Source organism: Sus scrofa, chromosome X (assembly GCF_054392235.1).
Source record: "Sus scrofa isolate SSC_HxYL_T2T_F1_AM1 chromosome X, Sscrofa_HxYL_maternal_Yorkshire_Landrace_v2.0, whole genome shotgun sequence".
Lineage (NCBI taxonomy): Eukaryota > Metazoa > Chordata > Mammalia > Artiodactyla > Suidae > Sus > Sus scrofa.
Window position 1 is genome coordinate 119,772,155 of NC_139401.1, and position 21,394 is coordinate 119,793,548.

Sequence of the window (21,394 nt, forward strand, 5' to 3'; positions counted from 1 at the left end):
ACTTTAAAAATGTAATGGCTTAGATTCACAGAGCTCTGCTTATAATATAAATTGTAAGCATGACACAGCTACAGAGGTATGCCTCTTTGGGTTCTGAGGCTGTCGAAGGAAAACACAAAATGTCACTTTTTGAAGCCAAATCAGATGGCTGGGCGGGCGTGGTGGTCAGGAGAGTGAGGGAGTGGCCTTACAGTCTCCTGGAGCCCAGAATCCAAGATGCTCAAAAAAAGCAGGGCTTTACATATCCGTTGATGGGGAGACCCGAGGGCTTCCTTTTCTCTTTTTTCTGGCCACGCCCGAGGTGTGCCAGGAAGTTCCCAGGCCAGGGATGGAAGCCGCGCCCCAGCAGTGACAAGGCTGAATCCTTCACTGCTACGCCACCAGGGAATTCTGGTAGTCTTCCATTTTTAATCAGCCGTGGTGGACCTTACAATGTATCCGAGAACTAAAATGCATGTGATATCCTGCCACTGTCCAACAGCAAAGGCAAGTTGATAGTACAAGAGCCATTGGGTCAACATGACTCAAGTCCCTGAAAACATTTAGCCTGAGTGTGGGAACATCATGGGCCAAAAAGCAACAGCAGGCAGATGTCCTCATAGAGGAAAGATGAAAAGCCTCGCTAAGTTGTGCCATCTGAATCTGTCCCCTAAAAACTCTCTCATCATCAGTGGGAAGCTGTTTTCCCCTTAATTTCCTTGGAAGAACACAGCGTCATTCCGGCTCCATCCTCTTACAGTTGGGATCCTCTGTTTTCGGATCCGGACTGTCTGTGAGTCGCCATTCCCACGTTCCCACAGGTACCATCGCCTCTGTCTTTGGACAGGGACCACGTCTCCTCTTTCCTCCAGCCTCTCTCTCCCCACTTACTCCCCTCCCCACAGGGTCCTCAATGCCCCAGCTAGATAAGGTACCCCTGCCTCTCCACTGGCCACGGCTATCCTGTGACAGCAGCAATCAGACCATACTCTTTTCCTAAGTCACATGTTGAGAATCACATTTCTCTTTCTCGGAATCCCATGACGGCTCCCTCCTGCATGGGGGATAAAGTCCTAATTCCTCAGCGTGGCATTCACACGCTTCTCCATCTCACCTTGTCTTGCTTTCCAGTTGCAACTGCCCACATATTTCCCCAAGCACCGTACCATCCCACGTATCATTTGCTGAAAATGGCAAGTACTTTGAGGTTCCCATGTCTTTCTTCATGCTGTTCCCTCAGCCTGGGATGCTCTCTCTCTCAGGCTTCAACATACATGCCACTTCTTAGAGGAACCCTTCCATCCTCCCCCTAGCCCAGAGGAATTACTTCCCTCTCTGACTATGAGTCAGATTGTACGCCTTTTTGGGCCATACCCATGGCATGAGGAAGGTCCCAGGCCAGGGATCAAACCCAAGTCACAGCAATGACAATGCCAGATCCTTAACCCACTGAGCCACCAGGGAACTCCCACTGGGACTGTACTTCTACCAGTGGACTAGTTTCATTCTGCAACACAGTAGTCATTCAGCTAGACTAGGAGCCCCATCAAAGGAAGACACGAGTCTACACACAGCACATGACTGGCATAGACACTGAAAAACTGAATGAATGCATGCATGAATCAAGGGCTACACAGATGAACCTATATTCCCAGTTTACTGAGAATACGAAGGTGAAGGGCTTCGTCCTTGGCAGAGACCCTTCCCATGCAGACTGTCCTCATCAACTGATGAGTTCCTTGGGGGAAAGAGTCCCACTGAACTAAGATGAAGAAAAGACAAAAGCAGAGCCAGTGGTGGGCGTGGTGCAGGAAGCCAATGGCAGGACTCAAACCCCGACCTCTAGATGCTAAAGCCCTTCTGACAGCAGCCAGTTCTCATTACCTGTAGCATCAGTTCACTCCATGTAGATGGATGCAATCAACAAGATCATTTTCATACTATCTTTTGCTGCCTAGAACTTGATGCTCTGCCCGGGGAGCAGGGGACATATGCCAGCATTCTGTGTGCCATGCTGGCAAGGAATCCGGATTTCCGGTGAGCGGGTTTCATTTCTTTATCACTTCAAACCTTGTGAGTTGGTTCCCATACCTCTGACCCTTGCTTTTGCCTCATAATCTACCCACTGCTGGGCCACACCCTGCCCCCTCCATCCCCATGGATCCCCAAGTGCAGGGGTTGCTGGCGATGGACATGACAGTGCCTGTCTCTGTCACATGAAAATATAGCTTCATTAGTGAAGTCGGTCCCTCGCTTGGCTGTGACAGCGCGAAGCACTGAGACTTCCATCCGCGCAGTCCCCTCCCCTTGCAGAGTCTGCGGGATGACTGCCAGGAAAATACAATTACGGGCTGGCAGGGGAATAAATACAAGTCCTTAACCTAAAAGTTCTGTGTTTTCATTTTCCCCCCTTTCCATGTCTCTATACACATCTTTTTCTCTTTCCATTGCTCCTTAAATTCATTTCCTGTGTCCAATTATTCCCTTCTCTGCTGTCTAGTTGGTGCTTTCCTAAACATTCTCTGCTGTCTCCAGAGTGATCTGTTCCATATCCCGAGGCCAGGGGCAAGGTTGGACTCCTTTAATGGATTCGGAATGTTACAGATGCCTGTCTGCTCCTCTGCCCTTTGAGGTAAATCTCTAACCCGGGTTCCCATTGCTTTAGAAGAGGTTCTAGTATCTCCTTCCTCCGTCTTCCCTCAGCGTTTCCATTGCCTTCCTGTTTACTCTGCAGCGCCATTCCTGCTTCTCAGCTCAGATTCCCTTATTATGGCCCTGGCTTCACCACCCTCCTCCTCTGGCACTGCCAGGCCCTGCGCCCGCGCATGCTCCCTTTGGTACTTCCCATCTCAGATGCTTCTGGCCCAGAGCCATGCCATTTGAGTACTGCTGTTTCACGGCCTCGTCTTTCTTCTAAGGGGAAAATGATTTGGACTTAAAAGAAATAAACTTTCTAGTAATCAGTGTAATCTGACAGTTGTGCCGGCTGCCCGAGGCAGCGAGACCCGCCTCTCGAGGGGGGTCCATGAGCGTTTGGACAGCCATTGGGCAGAGAGATTGGTGAAGGGATTCAAACATAGAGTGAGGGGGTGAAGGTAAATAGCTCCTGATGACCCTTCCAACCCCGAGATTCTAGGATTTCACTCAGGCCTTTAGAGGGCTCATGGCAGGGATGAAGGGGGAAGGGACAGGGTTCAAGTGACCTCTGCATTCCTCCCTTTGACACAGACGCTGTCTGGAGAGGCATCTAAGGCGAGCGTTGTGGAGTCTCTCTCAAAGAAAGGGAGCAGTGTTTTGGGGAGACGAGGACCAGCTTAGAGAGGAGGGCGTTAAATTCGCCAAGGAGTTCTCAACCAAGACATAACTTTAAGGGCGTAGCTACTGACCTGCCCATCCTGGGGAGAAAGAATTACGCAATCTGCCCTGCGTACCAAGGTAGCGGCTGTTTATCAGGCAACGTGAAATGTACATGTATAGTATGGGACAGTATAGAAGACAGAGCAGCCAACTCAGGAATTGTTTCCATGGATTTTTTGTTTGTTTGTTTCCTACCAATGGGAAACGATGCTGGACACCTTGCTCAGTGCGGCCATGACGGTACCGCTCAGGAGCCAGACAAAGAAAAGAAGAGGCATCAGATGGAGAAGATTCTTTTGGGAAACATGATGAAGACAGGAAGCCGGAAGGACTCAAGGGGAAGGCAATTGAGGAGCCAATGCTGGATCATCCCCACACAAATAGCTCTGTGGCATTAGAAACAGGTAGGCAAGCACAAAGGGAGTCTGGGAAAGGCGAAAAGATGCCCAGTGGCTCAAGCCCCCAGCTACAAAGAGGTAAAGGGGAAAAGGAAAATTCCGACTACAAAGAGTGGCAGCCGGGGTCCCTGAGAAAGAGCAGCAAGGAGATACTGAGCCCAAATAAAAAGAAGATGCAATTGGCAAGAGATCAACTTTAATTTAAAAAGGTCAAGGGTGGCCTCAGTTCTGCATAACTAAGACGGGGCCAAAGTTTTCCATGTCGTTGTCACCTGTCTACAGAATGTGACAGATGAGCCTGTTAACTAGGACAGGAACATCTTGTTGACCAAGTCCGTTGAAGTAGGGGGATGGCTGAGAAGAGCAAGGCATCGGGCTATAAGCATATCAGAAAACGATGCGATTTCAGAGTCAAAAGGCCTTGCAGGGCCAAGAAAGAAGCCACATTTAAACACACAAAGATGCAGTCAACAACAGTAAAAACAGACCAAAACTAGGGCCTTAGAGCCTGGCTCCCTAAACTTCTGGAAAGACATGCTAAAAGAAGAACAAATACAGCAACTATAGTTGCAATTCTCCAAAGAAAGAGAGGGAATATGGTGGCAATATTTATAGCTCAGGGGAGAAGCAAATCCAACACAAAGTCGTCTTTTGCTCTTGCAAGGGAGTGGGGGAGGCCAGGCTGCGGCGGGAGGAAGGCGCCCTCCTGCCAGTTCCCAGTTAATCCCCCGATGGCCTGGCTTCCGTTTTCCACGTCCAGCTCTCAGTCTTGGAACTTAGCGTCCTCCTACCTTTTCAACGCCACCTCTGCCCTCCTCCGTCCTTCCTCTAACTGTTCTCAGACTGCCCCGCGGGCTGTTTTTCTTTTAAAGGGTCCTCTCCTTCTTTGGCCCTCCACGCTTCTCACTGGACGAGCGTTCTCGAATGCTCTCCTCGGGGGCCCTGGTTTTATTGCTCACCCAGGACTCCCACATCCACCTCTCGCTCACACGTCTCAGGAGATGGAACCGTTCCTGGCCACTGCTGCCCGGATGTCCCTTAGGCAACTCAGACGCAACACAATCCCCGCAGCATTTCTATTCCTTCCCTCAGCGGCTCCCTTCCTGCGGGTCCCTGCCACCCGGCCCCCTCCCCGGTGCACGGAGCGGTCTCCTAGCCGTCCAGCTGCCTGCAAGTCACCCTAGATTCCCCCCTCCTTTTTCGTTCTCCAGGTCTAATTAATTAACACATCCCATAAACTCTGTTCCCTTAATATTCCGCCAATCCTTTCCCTTCCGGGGGCCAGGGCTCGCTAGGGCTGCTGCTTAGACAGAAGGTCATTCAACTGCTTCCCTACCTGGTCCTCAGGCAAACCATCCTCCCCGAGTTGACAGAATCCTTTTATTTTGTTAATTTTTAAGCTACTCAACACATGAATACATCCTTGAAGCTAAAGAGTCAAACAATACCTGCGTCTGTAGAGTTAAAAAATAAGCAAGCTAGCCCCCTCTTCCCCTTGCCCCCTTCCACAACCCCCCAGGGGTAATTGCTGGGAAACTGTACTGTCTATGCATATGCATATGCTAGGAGGTCTTGGCAATCCTTGCATATTAATACAGGTAGGACTGCTTCATTCCTTTTAATCAGAGCGAGAAATGCCATGGTGGGAATGAATACAATCACACTGATAGGCCTTTCATTTGCTTTTCATTTGTCCCTGGCACCAACAATGCGGCAGCGAGCATCCTCTGACTTACACCTTTGACTACCTGGTGTATTTCTGTCAGGTATATTCCTAGAATAACCCCGGCATGTAGGCATGGAGCTTGCTTGGGAGACAAGTGGCAGAACAGTAGGACAGCAGTTGGGAAGGCTTGGCTGGAGAAGATTTTGAGAGTAAGCAGATTAATGTATTTTTTTTCTTAGAAAGATGATATAGAGGATATCAATGAAATCAGATGATATTAAGGCATCTTTGGGAGAAAAAATCATCAGGTTATCACCCTCCTGCAAGAGCTATTTTTAAAACAAACATTAATTTAAAGCAAACCATGCACTTTCAACTTAGGACAAATACGGATGGGCACCACTGCCCTAGAAGACAACGTGGGAGTGACAGTGGCCCGCCGCTGAACATGATTTGGCAATAGAGTTTCTTTTCATCCAGGTCGTGAATATTATACGCTAAACTACATGGTCTGGATTGTGGAGCGAACCCTAGCCCATAAGCGCTCAGTATGGTCCTTGCGTACACCCGTTTTACTATCGTATATTCCATTTTTATTTTCGCAACTTTGGGAGGGTCGTGCAAATACTTGTCCGGGAAGAGAATTGAAATCATGAAGAGGGTGGAGAACAGATCTTTTCGAGGAAATACCAAAGAAATAGGATTGGCTCGTGACCTCTGATTCACTTCTAAAAGTGGTGACATTTTGGTCCCGAGAGCCACTTGGCTGAGTTTTTAAATTTTTTAATTTTTTATTTTTCCCTGCTGTACAGCATGGGGATCAAGTTATTCTTACCTGTATACATTCCCCCCCCCCACCCTCTGTTCTGTTGCAATATGAGTATCTAGACATAGTTCTCAATGCTACTCAGCAGTGGCTGAGTTTTTAATGCCCGGAATAAGTTCACTGCCCTGCCTGCAAATCCACAACGGCATTAGCAGCAAGCATCGCGTCAGGGGAAAATCAAAGTGAGCAAAGCATCATTAGGTGCGCCGCCCCGTGTCACCAGAGAAAGCAATGTACTCAAGGGATTACCCTGATTAAAGATGCCTTCTCCTTAAACAGAGATTGTTTCCTTCCACCGATTTGTCCCCCATCAATTCTCCCCATGTCACGCAGCATTCCCGTCCAACAGCAATTGCTGGTGTCTTTTTAGTTTCTCTGCCAAGAGATTAGAGGCAGCAAGTGGAGCCTGGGCAGTCACCGTCATTTCCTCCCCGATGGAAGACGTATGAACGGAGGGCTGTGGAGACGGATTACAGTTTAGGTCACCCAGGGGAGAAATCTGAAGCCCCCTTTTGATGAACAACGAGGTAAGTAATCCTCAGACCTTCTTTTTTTCCCCTGAGTATTAAGCCTAAGACCAAGTTTAGGAGGCCTCCTTTTCAATTTGATTTTTTTTTTTTTTTGCCTTCACCTTTCTCATGCCCCAGGCAGGCTGGCCGGCAGCAAGGAGAGGGTGCGGGGGGTGCCCTGAACACGAGCTCCCGCAGCCTTCTTCAGGGACCAGACTCCCAGCCTCTCTGGTTTACCGCGCTATTTTTTTCTCTTTCCCTAAAACCTCTTCTAACCCTTGCCACTTCCAGAGTATTCTTTTAGGGGAAGAGAGGGTTAAAAATGTATCAAGAGTCTGGGTCCTTGTCTCTGTTACCACTACCCGAGTCTTTCTAAGACATTTCAGTTTACTGTGTTATCACGGGAGTTCCTGTTGTGGCGCAGCAGAAACAAATCTGACGAGTAGCCATGAGGATGCAGGTTCGATCCCTGGCCCCCCCCTCAGGGGGTTAAGGAGCCAGTGTTGCCATGAGCTGTGGTGCAGGTTGCAGACACATGGCTGGGATCCATCATTGCTGTGGCTGTGGTGTAGGCGGGCAGCCGTAGCTTCGATTCAACCCCTAGCCTGGGAACCTCCATATGCCGTAAGTGCGGCCCTCAAAAGCAAATAAAATAAAAGAAAAATGCAAGTGTTATCACGAATAACTGCTTGAAGTGGAGGAGTGGTGGCTGTGGAAGGGTGTGTGTTGCGTCTGTTTAGAACAACAAGGTAATTAATTGATTATCTGTTGAGGACAAGGAACATTAGTGATAACACCCAGAACTGTGCAGACCAGGCCCCGCAGATACAGGAGATCCGGAGCCTGACCGCAAGGCCTCGCCATCTAGCGGGAGATGCATACGTGCTGTAGGTATCAGGAGGGGCGGCAATGAATTGGGCACCTGCTCTTTGCCAGACACGGTGGCAGGTGCTGCGGTGCATACAGAGATGGAGAAAACTCAGTTGTTGGCTTCAAGGAGCTCTCTATCCATCAGGAAGACGAGATGGCTACAAAAATAACTGCGTGCAAGTGGGAATGTGGTAAATGCCACCAGAGAGCCAGGGACCAAGGGCTGCGGGGACTCTGAGCCTGATCTCCTCCTTTGTGCCCTGCCTGCAGGCAGGGCACCCTTGGTTATTTAGTCACAAAGTCGTACTCCTTCTCCAGTGAGATAAGATCGATCGGTAAATGGGACTCCACAAACCTCCACAAGCATGGTATTTCTGGTTATTTGAAGAAACCATACTTAGTAGATCTTTCTCTGGAGAAACACTGCCTTGTGCGCTGGTCGTAGTCACAGACTAACAGGAAAGCCAGGTCAGTAGCTCAGGGCTGGCTGTGCAGAGGCTCAGAGGTTCCCCAGGACCGCCCTCGATTTGCAACGCGCCGCCCCACTGGTGTTCGGTGTATCTGAGCCCAGGCGTGGTGGGGCGCAGCTGCTCTTCAAGTGAAACCCTAAACCCTTTCAAACACTCGGCAATCTTTCTACTTTCTCCGCTTGCGAGGCTCTGAAGATTTCCCTCCGTGCATTTTTCCAGCATGATGTGAGATGCCTGTGCGTCCAGAGAGATTTACGAGACGGCCTTTTAAATGTAGCCTCTTTTTCAAACGGAGGTCCCTTTCCCCTGGAGTTTTGGCCATTAACTCTCTGTCTGTTTATTTGCACATTTTATGAACCGAGGGGCAAGTGCGTTCTCACGTACAAACAAACAAGACACCCCTGGATGGGTTATTCTGCCAGTCCTGACTCCTGAAAGGAAGACAATGAAAAGCCAGACAGAGATAATCAAAGAGGTGGGATGCAAGGAGATAAGGGAGTGACAAATCCCGAATCTCATGTTCCCATTCCTGCCTAGACAAAGAAAAGTACATTTACTTCAACAATGCAGGGCAGGTCTTACTGAGGAATTAAAGACCTAAGCCTCTTGCCAAAGAGTTTCTGGCCGACAGGCTGCGGCTACCCTTGATCCCCCTCCCAACTCCCCCCGCCCAGTCGTCTATCTAAAAATACCAACTCACCTTGGGTGAGAAGCTGTAGTTATGGGAAGGTTTCATCCAGCAGATTGGTAAACAGACTATCAGCTTGAATTACTGAAATTAGCAAGGCTAATGCAATGTCACTATTCAAAACTGGGCCAATTTGGAATTTCTTAATGGCCTTAGGAGAGGGAGTCTTTATACATCCTACAATCTCTCTTCATTCTTACCTAAATTCCTTCTCAGATGTTATGAATGGCCTGTTTTGTAGCCAACACAAACTTTGTCCGGTAAAATAATGTAAGGAACTCAGAATGAAAAGAGATTAGCTGTTCCTGGCTCCTGTTATTTTACAGCAGAAATAACTTTGGCTTCTACTGATTCATAGACAAAGCTTGAAATGCAAAGCATGCTCAACTCTAGATTCAGCATGAAAAGGACCTTAAAATATGCCCAAGTGCAAGTAATGGACTTATTAAAGGGAAGAAAAGAGGCACTTTTCACACACTCCCGAGCTCTTTAGTCCTGTCATATCAGTAATCTTGCTTAAGAATTTCATTCTATTTACATTTCTCCTCCCTTTAAATATCCTCAGGACTCACATGGCATCAAGTACTGAAGCTTGTGAGACATTAATTTCTTTATGTTAATTACAGGGAAGGCATGTAAAGTGCACAAGTGATAGAACTTGGGGGCACTTGCAACCATTTCAATAGGAATTAAAAATCAGTTCTGTAGTTTTAATTGAACACCTGATAATTTAGCCAACAGCTATTTTGGGAGGCAAACTTCAGGTATCTTCTTTGGACTATTTCCAGACCAAGTGCATTTTCCATTAGGAAATCTAGTTTATATTTGATGACAAAAGCATGAACTGCCACATTTGGGTGATTATGAAACATTTTATAAAATCATAATAAACATGGGAGGCTTTCAAGCCACAGTACATAAAGCACATGGTTCTCAAATACGCACATGAACGCACGTCTAGGCTTCCTGTTTTAATTTTAAGAGAACTCGGAAGAATAAAAATAGTGCCTGAAAAATTTTGCCCATCTTGGAATATTTGTGTGCAATTACAAAACAAACAAACAAACAGGAGTTCCTGTTGCAGGGCAGTAGAAACGAGTCCGACTAGGATCCATGAGGATGCAGGTTCGATCCCTGGCCTCGCTTAGCGGGTTAAGGAGCTGGTGTTGGCACAGCTGCGGCATAGGTGGCGGCTGTGGCTCAGATTTGATCCCCGGCCCAGGAACTTCCATATGCCATGTGGCGCACCCGCCCCCCGCCCCAAAAAAGAAGAAATTACTTGATGTCTGTGCCTTAGTCTCCATCTGTAATATGGGGAATGTGGTACAATAGGACTTGGAATCTGCAAGGGCAGATGCATTCTGAAGAGGTGCCAGTCTGCTTCCACAGGATTCTTACAGTGAGGACACTACCCTGGACCCGCCAAGGGACCGTTAGGATCTGGAAGAGCAGTGTGAGGGATGGAGTAATCCAGGTTCCTAACCCCCGTCCTCCCAGGTCCCTCACCTACTAGCTATGTGACCACAGTCCTTTGAATATTGTTTTCTGTTTAGGGCCACACCTGCGCCATATGCAAGTTCCTAGGCGAGGGGTCGAATCGGAGCGGCAGCTGCCAGCCTATGCCCCAGCTCATGGTAACACAGGATCCTTAACCCGCTGAGTGAGGCCAGGGATCGAACCTGCATCCTCACGGATACCAGTCGGGTTTGTAACCCGCTGAGCCACAACAGGAACGTCCATGAGCTTTTGATTACGAGCCTGCAAAATGGACATAATACCAGTGGTTTCTGTCTCTGAATAGGACGGGGGGGAGGAGTACGCAAGGGCTGAGTTTGGGTGTATTTAAATTTTAAGAACCAGTAAGCGCAGCTGTGCTAGATTCCAAAACACTTGGGGGGAAAAAAGGCAACCGGCTATCTAACGCTATGCACACAAAAGAGTTACTGTGATGAATTCCAATTTCTCTTCTAGAAAGTTAATCCAACTGCTTGGGTCTAGCTAGGTAGATTGAGTTTGAATACAAACTTAGTGGTGCTTAGCGTTACACACATTAGAAAGACTCTGATGTACAAATTCTGTTCAAAAGCAAAGATGAAGAGGTCATTACAGGTAATGATTAAAACTAAAGCTATGGGGTGTTTTCTTAAATGAAGTTCCAGCAACTAGTTTGAAATGCCAGATACTAGACGTTCAGATATAAATCAAGCTGTCGTCTTCAGAGTTTTCTGACTGGTAAAAAACCACAAGCCAGAACATCAAGCATTTTGGCAATGACAAAGTTCAAATACTTGCTTTTTCCTTTCCAGGCAGGTCAGTCTCCTTAACCCTTCATTCTCTGACAAGGCTTCCCTAAATGTTCTTCCACCACAGCCAGGACCCTGGGCCCAGGCCTCTGGGAGTATTTGACTTAGCCAGGCTCAATCCTAGTTCCCATTCCTTCTAGACGTGCCAAGATGGGGTGTTCTCTGCCCTGGCCCCTCTAAAAGCAGAAACGGGGATCTGCAAGGCACCAGACTTCATTTCCCACTCTTCTAGAAGGGCTTTGGAAGAGAGTGTGCTGGAAAGGTGAGGACAATACCAAAGTAGGAATTTTCCATAACTTAGAAGAGGAATTAAGGAAGGTTAAAGGCTCCTGGAATGGAGTCTGGGATTTTGCCCGCCCCCGAGTGACCTGCCACTGTTAGCTTGGCTTGGGGTCATTTATCAACCTGGAGCTCCCTGACTTCCCATCCACCAGCTGCTTGGGAGAGGCGGATGCACAGAAGTGATAGGTCGCTGTCCCCACCAAGAAATCTGACGTTGTTATACTTCTACCTGGGACAAAACTGAGAAGATGACAAGCGTATCTTTGTTCCCCTCTCCATCACATCGGCCTGGTGGTCCTTCCTTATCCTCGCAAGAGATTTGTTGACTCCACGCGTCCTGTAGCAGATCAGAGCAACCTTCCGAGCATCTCATTCTGTTCCAGGGATTCATACTGTGTATCCGCCAGGAGGGCAAAACAGACCAGGGAGGGAGGTGCTCTAGGACAGTGGTCCAAGTCCTGGACTGGGAGCCAGAAAACGTGGCTGCCAATATCGGCTCTAGTACCTCCCAACTCTGATTGAGGGCAAGTTCCAGAACTTCTCTGCACCACAGTTTCCTCACCTACAAAACAGGGTGGCTGAGAGTTTATGGCAGACCATCTAGTCTGGTGTCTGACACAGAGTAGGTGCTTCCAAAATATAAACATTCTTTTTCTTTTTTTTTGTCTTTTTTTTTAGGGTTGCACCTGCAGCACATGGAGGTTCCCAGGCTAGGGGTCCAATCAGAGCTGTAGTTGCCAGCCTCCACCACAGCCACAGCCACACTGAATCTGAACCGTGTCTTCCACCTACACCACAGCTCACGGCAACACCAGATCCTTAACCCTCTGAGCGGGGCCGGGGATTGAACCTGCGTCCTCATGAATGCTAGTCAGATTTGTTTCCGCTGAGCCACGACGGGAATTCCTAACATGTAAATGTTCCATGTGGAGGGCAACAGAGAGAGGAGATTACTGCCCCCCCCCCCCCCCCGCCCAAGCCCTGAAGATGTAAAGGCCATTGCAAATCTTATATCCTTCATCTGTGCCTGCCAGGGCACCAAAGCTGCAGGGAACTTTAAGTCTTGTATAGATTTAAACCTGAATCACTTTGTTGTACAGTGGAAATTAACACAACATCACAAGTCAACTCTACTTCAATAAAACTCTAAAAACTGAACAGAAAAATAAAGTAACAACTTACACCTTCTTTTTCTCTCTCAAGGATTCTTTTGGCGGAACCAATACAAATATGCTAGGAACACAAACCAGAAGAAGAATGGCAGATGAACAATCGCTATAACCACTACGAAAATATCAGGCAGCTGCTCTTCGCTCAACTGGTTCAAAGTCGCTAAGTCTTCGTGCTGGTGTCTCCTTTTTAAACAAATATGTTGCCGCAGATGGTTTGTATCCTCTCCCTTCCACTGTGGGATTTCACATGCATGGGAGGTGCTAGGCAAAGATGCAGACACTGCTGCATCCCAAAAACCCCAGCAGAGCCCAGTCAGGCTTTTCCAACACCCACCGCCCCCTGCTCTTTCAGGGCCCCGTGCTCCACCCCTACCCTCTGCAGTAGCCTTGCGGGCAATGGATAAAGCATACCCTGGGAGCAGGGGTCACATCTCTGCTCCAAAGTCACCAGTGCCTCACCGCTGTCCACAGAATTAAGCACAAAGCCTTTAGTGTTTCTGTACCCGCCTTCCTCCTCGAGAGCAGGTGCGGCCTCTTTATCCGCATCGAGCCGCACACTGTATGAGGCACAAGGAAAGGTGTGAGTTTGAGCTGAAACAATGGGTTGAATTGAATCCTCTCTCTGAGCACCTTCTCTTCATTCCTGGCACCTGCCCATGTGAAGGGAGATAAGGGGAGTTTCCTATGCCATCAGGAAACTTCTACTATCCACAGACAATTAACAGAGAGGAGGAGTTCCCACTGTGGCCCAGCGGGTTAAGACTCTGACTCCAGCGGCTCAGGTCACTGTGGAGGCACGGGTTCAATCCCTGGCCCAGCAGAGTGGGTTAAAGCATCCGCAGCTGAGACGTAGGTTGCAGCTGTGGCTCGGATTCAATCCCTGGCCCAGGAGGATGGTATGAGAAAAAGATGCTGTGGGCGTGGCCATTCAAACCAACCAACCAGCCAACCAACCAACCAACCAACCAGAGAGGGACTTGGGACACTTTGATGGTTGCCACTAAAAATCATGAAACAGCCTGTCCTCAAGGGACTTTTGTAAGGATGGAGCCCTTAACAGACGTAGGCTTTTTGGTAGAACTGAGATATGAAATAATTTGACATAAGGAGAAAGAATTCCTGATTTGCCCCAGAGCAGAATAGGGAGCAACAGAGGAGACAGACCTGAGAGCAAACCCCAGCTCCACCCTGAGCAAGTCCCTTCACTTCCTTCTTTTCGCCTCACTCTTGTCATCTCTAAAGTGCGCCTAATTCCCTCCCCGCAAGGCTGCTCTCATTCAATGAGAGCACGTAGGCCAAGTTCCTCACAGAAGCCTTGGTATTTAGTGGGATCTCAATAAACGCTTGTCGATGGAAAGTAGAGGAACGACTCATCTTTCCAAATAAAGCAGTCAGGTGTGGGGCTGGGCTGGCCATAGTGCTTCCTTTTTAAATTCAGTCATTATTTTTTGCCTTTCATTTCCTTTTATTATAGTTGGTTTACAGTGTTGTGTCAATTTCTGCTGTACAGCAATAGCGACCTAGTCATATATATATATATAAAAAGATTGTGTGTGTGTGTGTGTGTGTGTGTGTGTGTATATATATATATATATATATAGTCTTTTTCTCATATTATCTTCCATCCTGGTCTATCCCAAGAAACTGGACAGAGTTCCCTGTGCTATGCAGCGGGACCTCATGGCTTATCCATGCTAAATGGAATAGTTTGTGTCTGTGAACCCCAGACTCCCCATCCATCCCACTCCCCCCGCATCGTGGGGCTTGCCAGGCTCTACCATGATACCCACCCCCAAAGTGCACACTGCTGGCCCAGTGGCATCTTCTGAAGATGGCCATCTGTTGGGACGATGCTGTGTCTCCTAGGACAATGAGGGACCATTTCTCTGGGGCGCAGGTGTGGAGGAGGGAGGGAGCGAGTCAGATGGGTAGCCCAAGAACTATCATCCATCTCCAGACTCCTGCAGGGTGGCCCTCCCCTTGAGAGGACACACGAGGCCTGACCTAGACGCACTTCTCTTCCTAACACGGGGCACTAGGGCTTCTTTTGCTTTTTATATTTTTAATGAAAAACACCCCCAACCCCACCCACATGGTGAATGGAAGTCAAAGGGGCAATGGTACCACTTGTTGTCCCCGCTTCTTCCAAAATCTCCAGCTGTCCTGCAGCTAAGCCTGGGAAACCCACTAAGGCCACAGGGAGAATCGAGCTGAGCCTAATGGGCATGCACAGCCGCAGGGGTCTTATGCAAATCAAATACTCCCCGCGGGCTTCAAGCTGGAAAAGGCGAGCAGACTGTAGACCAAAACATGGGCTCAGGCCTCTGCCTCCTACAGAGCCGGCCTCGGCCCCCTCAGCTTCACCTCACCCCTCACCATGCACAGAACCCTGTGACCTCGCTGCAGCCTGACTTCCAGGCCAGAGAAAGAGGTTGGTTCAAAGTGATGAACAATGAACAAAACCCCAAGCCTTCAAGTCTGTCCAGATGTCAGTTGCTCCCAAGTAGAGACAGGGAAGATAGAAAAACATCAAAAGGGGAGTCTTTTCTTTTCCTTCTACCTTTCTTTTTTTGTCATTTCTTGGGCCACTCCTGTGGCATATGGAGGTTCCCAGGCTAGGGGTCGAATCGGAGCTGCAGCCGCTGGTCTACACCACAGCCACAGCAACGTGGGATCCTTAACCCACTGAGCGAGGCCAGGGATCGAGCCTGCAACCTCATGGTTCCTAGTTGGATTCGTTTCCGCTGCGCCACGATGGGAACTCCTCCTTCTGCCTTCTTCCTAACTTCAGTGATGCCCAAGCAGGACTCATCAGTGTTTTCCCAATGGTTCTCCTACACTGACGCTAGCAGGAATCAGTAAGGGAGGCATTCTCATCAGGCAAGGGCTCTCCTGTCTGTTCCAGTGCTGGGGAGTGCCTACAGCGCCCCACATGATGGACTGAATGCTGAGTCTCCCAGGTGGGCCCTGTCTCCCCGCTTCCTAGAGCGCTCGGAAGCCAGCAGAAGTATGTGTCTGTGGCACAGGATTGCACATCGTCTGTCTCGCCACTGGACCCTCACCTTGGCTCTGAGAAAAGAGAAACAACTACACAGACTAAATGCCCTGAAGACTTACAAATGATGGCCAAATGTCTGGATGTGGTCCAATCACCCCCCCCACCCCCGCCGAGCATCCTCCTCCAATTCGGACAGCACCGTTAAGAGGTGCACATCTGGCCTGCGAAGGACCAAACGCACATTCTCCTTGGCGGACAAACCACTGGTCCACAGCAGAGCCCTGTCAGCGGGGTACTTTTCCTCCATTTGGGTTCCCTGACTCATGTTTGGATTTATCTTTGCCTTTGTCTCCTGAAAATGTGGTCAAAAGCTATTGATCAGTGTCTCTGGCACTGCAGATTTGTCTTCCCTTTCCCCTAGGGGTACTTTTCTGAAGGAAAAAGAGAAACGCAATTGAATGGAAAGTGAACTTGGAATTCAGCACACCCCATGCATCTGCCAAAAAGGGATGGCAGAGAGTCCCAGATCCAACAAAGAAAAACTAGTGCGCATTTACTACACCGCGTTTTCCTCTTGACCTGACCATTGGGGCACTTTAGGAGAAACCAAAGCATTTCATGACTTTTGAAGGTGTCACAAACTTTACAGAACCTTTCAAAGAGATATTGAGAGAAAAGGAAGTCATGGTGGCCAATGATAAACAAACTACCAGACCCGTTGAAATTGGTTTAAGACCCAACAAGGCAACATAATGAATGCAGCCCTTGGTAAAGGAACGGTTCCCGACGCTACATAGGAGAACAAAGCCACTGAGAGGAGCCAGGTGGCTACAATGAAGCACCAAACAGCCCATTGGCATTGCTCAACCTGATCACCCGCTAAAGAAGAGAGAGCTCACAAGGAAGACACTGGAAGGCAGGTGACAGACACTGCAGATCATCTTCTAGAAAGCTCGGCCTCCGTCTCCACCACGTTCCTTGGTTAAAGGCTGCCTCCACGCTCCACGTTCACACAGTACCGCTCCAGGCCAGGTACAAGGGCAAGCGCCCTGAGGCCAGAGCTGAACGAGACATGATCCCGGACCTCAGGGTGAGCCTTATAAGGATTCGATGATGGCCTTCGCTCGTGACACAGTGAGTGGGTTAAGGATCTGGCATTTTCACTGCAGCGGCTAGGTTGTTGCGGTGGCACGGGTTTGATCCCTGGCTTGGGAACTTCCACATGCTGCAGGTGTGCCCCCCCCCCCAAAAAAAAGAATCCTCTGAGGCAGGCGTGTGTGTGTGTGTGTGTGTGTGTGTCTGTCTGTCTGTCTGTCTGTCTGTCTATCTTTTTGCCTTTTCTAGGGCCGCATTCACGGCATATGGAGGTTCCCAGGCTAGGGGTCGAATCAGACCTGCAGCTGCCGGCCTACACCAGAGCCACAGCCACGCCAGATCCAAGCCATGTCTGCGACCTACACCACAGCTCATGGCAACATCAGATCCTTAACCCACTGAGCAAGGCCAGGGATGGAACCCACAACCTCATGGTTCCTAGTTGGATTCGGTAACCACTGCGCCACGACAGGAACTCCTGAGGCAGGTGTTATTATCTCCATTTGATGAATTTATGGCCTGAGATTCAGAGAAGTATCTTCTCCAAAGCTGCCCAACTTCCAAGTGGCTGCACTCTTATCCACCGTGTTACAGGGTCTCAGCCGGGTACAGAGAACCGAGGAAGTTTAGAGGCGGGATGGACCCCTTATGGATTGGGTATGTGAGTATTTTAAGATCAGGGAAGACTCTATGGAGGAAGACGCATTTAAGTGGGGGCTGGAAAGTGTGGGTAGGTTTGGGTATGTGGAGGCAAAGGGGAAGGAGGCAGTGGGAGGACAGACGTAACTATTTCAGATGGAGAAAGGATGGTATAGAGAGAAGCACAGAGGCATGCGAAACTGAAAACGACTTGGGAAACAGTCTGGCTGTGTTGTGTGAGAAGAAGCAAGGGATTCGATGGAAGAGGCTGCGTAGGACGGAGGTGCAGAGGGCCCTGAAAAAAAGGAGTAGCAGATGAAGAAATGAATGAACAAATCTAAAGCAGTTGTCCAAGGAAGATGCGTGTTTAACCCTGGAGCTACAATCCTTTAAAAGCAGCTATGTTCCTGCTTTCCTTCTGTCTACAGGCAAACACTAGAGATATTTTAGGACCAACTCTGGGTTGCTAGTGTGTGTGTGTGTCTGTGTGTGTGTGTGTGTGTGAGAGAGAGAGAGAGAGAGAGAGAGAGAGAGAGGGAGAGTGAGAGTGAGAGAGAAATTCAGGAACTATGATCCCAATTCTCAGAAATTGGGGACAGAAGTTGCCTTTGCTCATAGGGGAGTCCACTGCCATGGACCTGGTTCATCCGCAGCACTGGAAACTTTAACTGAAGGTACAACTTTAATTAGAATAGCCTCGAAGCATCATTCCATAAATTCCTCTCCAAGCAGAGGTTTTATATTTTTCTGAGCAAAACTAGCATTTGGGAATTAAAACGTTGCATTTCAAACTACTCTGTGCTGAATGGATGTTAGTATCCATTTTACGGTTAAATGTGAGACACATGTGGCCATAAACACCTATCTGTGTAGTGTCCCTATAGATATAAACAGTGAGCTCTTAAGAGCCATTTCCATATTGCCTAATGAATATTAGCAGATGGAAGTTATTTCTAGATTACAAAACTTTTGGTTACGCTAGAAACTTCAGCTTTAACACATTTGTATGAAAAAATTTTCTGAGACAGAGGGATTAATGAATGTAATATGCAATGGGCACATGTGTGGCTGACTCATTCTAGATGAACAAAAGCATTCTCTTAAAGGCATCCATTCTCCAGGCTCCCCACAGCATTAGGCCCTGTTGAGTTTGGGCTTCTGTCTTTTCTCAGCATGAAATTCACTGCCTTTACTAGCCTGATTTACCAAAAGAGAAGTAGATACATGGTCTAGAGCTGAGAACCTGGTCTTTGGTCCCGCGACCAAATGCCAAAAGTGATTCACCATTCCAAGATGGTCTTTGGCCATCTTTATATTGCAGTAGCCAGTGTGTACCCAATTTGATTACTTAGAGACAGGATATTTTGTGGTTGATTTTAAGACTATTCATGTAAGAACTCCAAAAATCTCATAAGGAAAGGTTCTCCTGTGTTTCGATTAAACTTACCTACTGTGACAGTCTGTAATTTTTACTATTGCATACTTTTAGAAACTTATACACATTTGCATGGCAGAAGTATCATGAGAATTTAGAATCATGAAAAGAGATTGGATTTGTTTTCTTTTTTCTTTTTGTCTGGAAACCCACATCTTAATTGATTTCTTTGATGTTTATTTGCAATACCTTATAAATCTACGAGTGAGAACATTTCCCTGATAAAAAGCAATATTGAACACCATTTAAAATGGGAAATTGGTTCCAGAAGGTTTTTTTTTTTTTTTGAGGTATAGCCAGCTTTTTAAAATGGCATAAATGATGCCAATAGATAATTTAGGCATCACATTTGCCGTCATCCAACCACTCATACTCAGCCATTGTGCTCTATGCATTTAGTTGGCTACTTTGCTCAGGTGTCTTGGCAGCCATTTTGTACAGCTGATCCATCTGGTCACCAAGGCGACTGAGAACGCTCGTCAAATGGAGGTTTCTTACTGGCTGAGGCCTTATGGCTTCAGCAACAGACTAACAAACCACCATGTTCAGAAACTCAAAATCCCCTCTTTTCTCTGCTGGCTTACATCAGCGGCCTCAGCCTGGGAAGAGTGGTTCTAAATGGCAGAATTGAAATGGAAAGGAAAAGACTTCCTGTAGGTCTGCTTTTCACTCCTAAAATCAAATGGTAATTGTGAATCACATGCCCTCTTCTGAAGGACATCAAAGAAGGATTATTGATTGAATCTTGTTTTGAAATATGAAGCTGAAACTGAGAAAATACTTGACACATCTTCATATCAACTTTGTAGATAAGTGGATCAGTTCCCAGCAGAATATACATTCTTTTCAAGTTTACATGGAACATCCTCCAGTATAGATGATGTATGAGGCCATAAAATAAGACTTGGGGAATTTGAAAAGATGGAACTCATGCAAAGTGTGTTCTCCATGCACAATTTAGTGAACTTAGACATCAACAGCAGAAAGTTGTTGGGGAAACTCACCAATATGTAGAAAGTATACAACATAATTCTAAGTAAGCTGAATCAAAGAAGAAATCACAAAGGAAATTTGAAAATACTTTCATTGAGGTAAATGAAAATGAAGATACAACATATCAAAATTTATGAGATTCAGGGAAAGTAGTGCTTAGAGGGAAATTTATCTATATTATAATCACCTACATTAAACAAGAAGAAAGGCTTTGAGTAAATAACCCAATCTTCCATGTTGAAACATGGGAAAAAGAAGAGCAAGTTAAACCCAAAGCAACCCGAAGGAAGGAATAATAAATATCAGAGGCAAAATTAAAGAAATAGAGGGCAGAAAAACAATAGATAAGATCAATAAAACCAAAAGTTGGTTCTTTGAAAGATCAAAAAATTGACCAACATTTAGCTAAACTGAACAAGGAAAAGAGAGAGAGGAACCAAATTACTGAAATCAGGAGTAAAAAAAGGGACATGACAACTGACCTTACAGAAAAGAAAATTATAAGGAAATGTTATGAACAACTGTATACCAACACATTAGATACCCCAGATGAAATGAATAAATGCATAGAAATATATAAACTGCGAAAACTGTCTTAAGAAAAAAGAAAATCTGAATAAACAAAGCCCAGGCCCAGAGGGCTTCATTCTATCAAATACTGAAGGAAGAATTAACAATAATCTTTCATAACTCTTCTGAAAACCAGAAAAGGAAACAATTCTAACTTATTCTATGAGGCCATGATGCCAAAGCTGTTAAAAACCCTACAGACCAATATCCATGATAAATATAAGCACAAAACTTATCAACAAAATATAAGCAAAGCAAATCTAGCAACATGTAGAAAGAAATATATACTGTGACCAAATGAGATTTATCTCAGGAATGCAAGGCTGGTTTAGCACACAGAATATAAAAAATATAATACACCAGGATATCCTCTTGAGGTATAGTGGGTTAAGGATCTGGCATTGCCACATCTGTGGTGGAGGTTTGATCCTTGGCCCAGGAACTTCCACATGCTATGGATGTAGCAAAAAAAAAAAGTAATGGTAAAAAATCATACTGCTAGAATAAAGGAAAAACCCCACATGATTATTTCAATAAATTCAGAGAAAGTATTTAACAAAATTCAATATTCTTTCATGATGAAAACACTTGACAATCAAAGAAGAGCGGGGAACTTTCTCAAATTGATAAAGGGCATCCACAAAAAACCCAGTGCTAACATCCTATTTAAGGGTGAATGTATAAAAGCTTTCCACATAAGATCAGGAACAAGAAGGCTATTGGCTCTTGCCTCTTCTACTCAATATTATATTAAAAGATATTGTGAATGCAGTCAGGCCAGAAAAAGAAATAAAAGATATCAAGACTAGAAAGGAAGCAGTGAAATCTTTATCTGCAAATAACATAATCCTGCATGTATAAAATTCTGAGGAAATCACTAAAAAATATTAGAACCAATAAATGAGTTCAGCAAGGAAGCAGAATGTAAGACCAATATACAAAAATGAAACGTATTTCTATACACTTGCAAAAAGTGACCTGAAAATTAAGTTATGAAAATGACTCCATTTCCAATAATAGCAAAAATAATAAAATATATAGGAATGTATTTAATAAGAGAAGTGCCAAGTCTATACTCTGAATACTACAAAACATTGTTGAAAAAAATTAAAGACCTAGATAAATGAAAAGTCACCCCATGCTC

General features: G+C 46.6%; 1 protein-coding gene and 1 long non-coding RNA gene across 4 annotated transcripts in view; one reads left to right on the top strand and one right to left on the bottom strand.

The window, feature by feature from the left end:
* The window catches only part of GPC3 (glypican 3), a 434,590-nt gene that overhangs the window by 11,301 nt on the left and 401,895 nt on the right, over positions 1–21,394 (bottom strand). The gene's annotated exons all lie outside the window — the stretch shown is intronic.
* Positions 3,770–13,872, top strand: LOC110257860 (uncharacterized). Its single transcript, XR_002340889.2, has 2 exons — positions 3,770–6,753; positions 12,552–13,872. It is a non-coding gene; the product is annotated as an uncharacterized LOC110257860 (long non-coding RNA).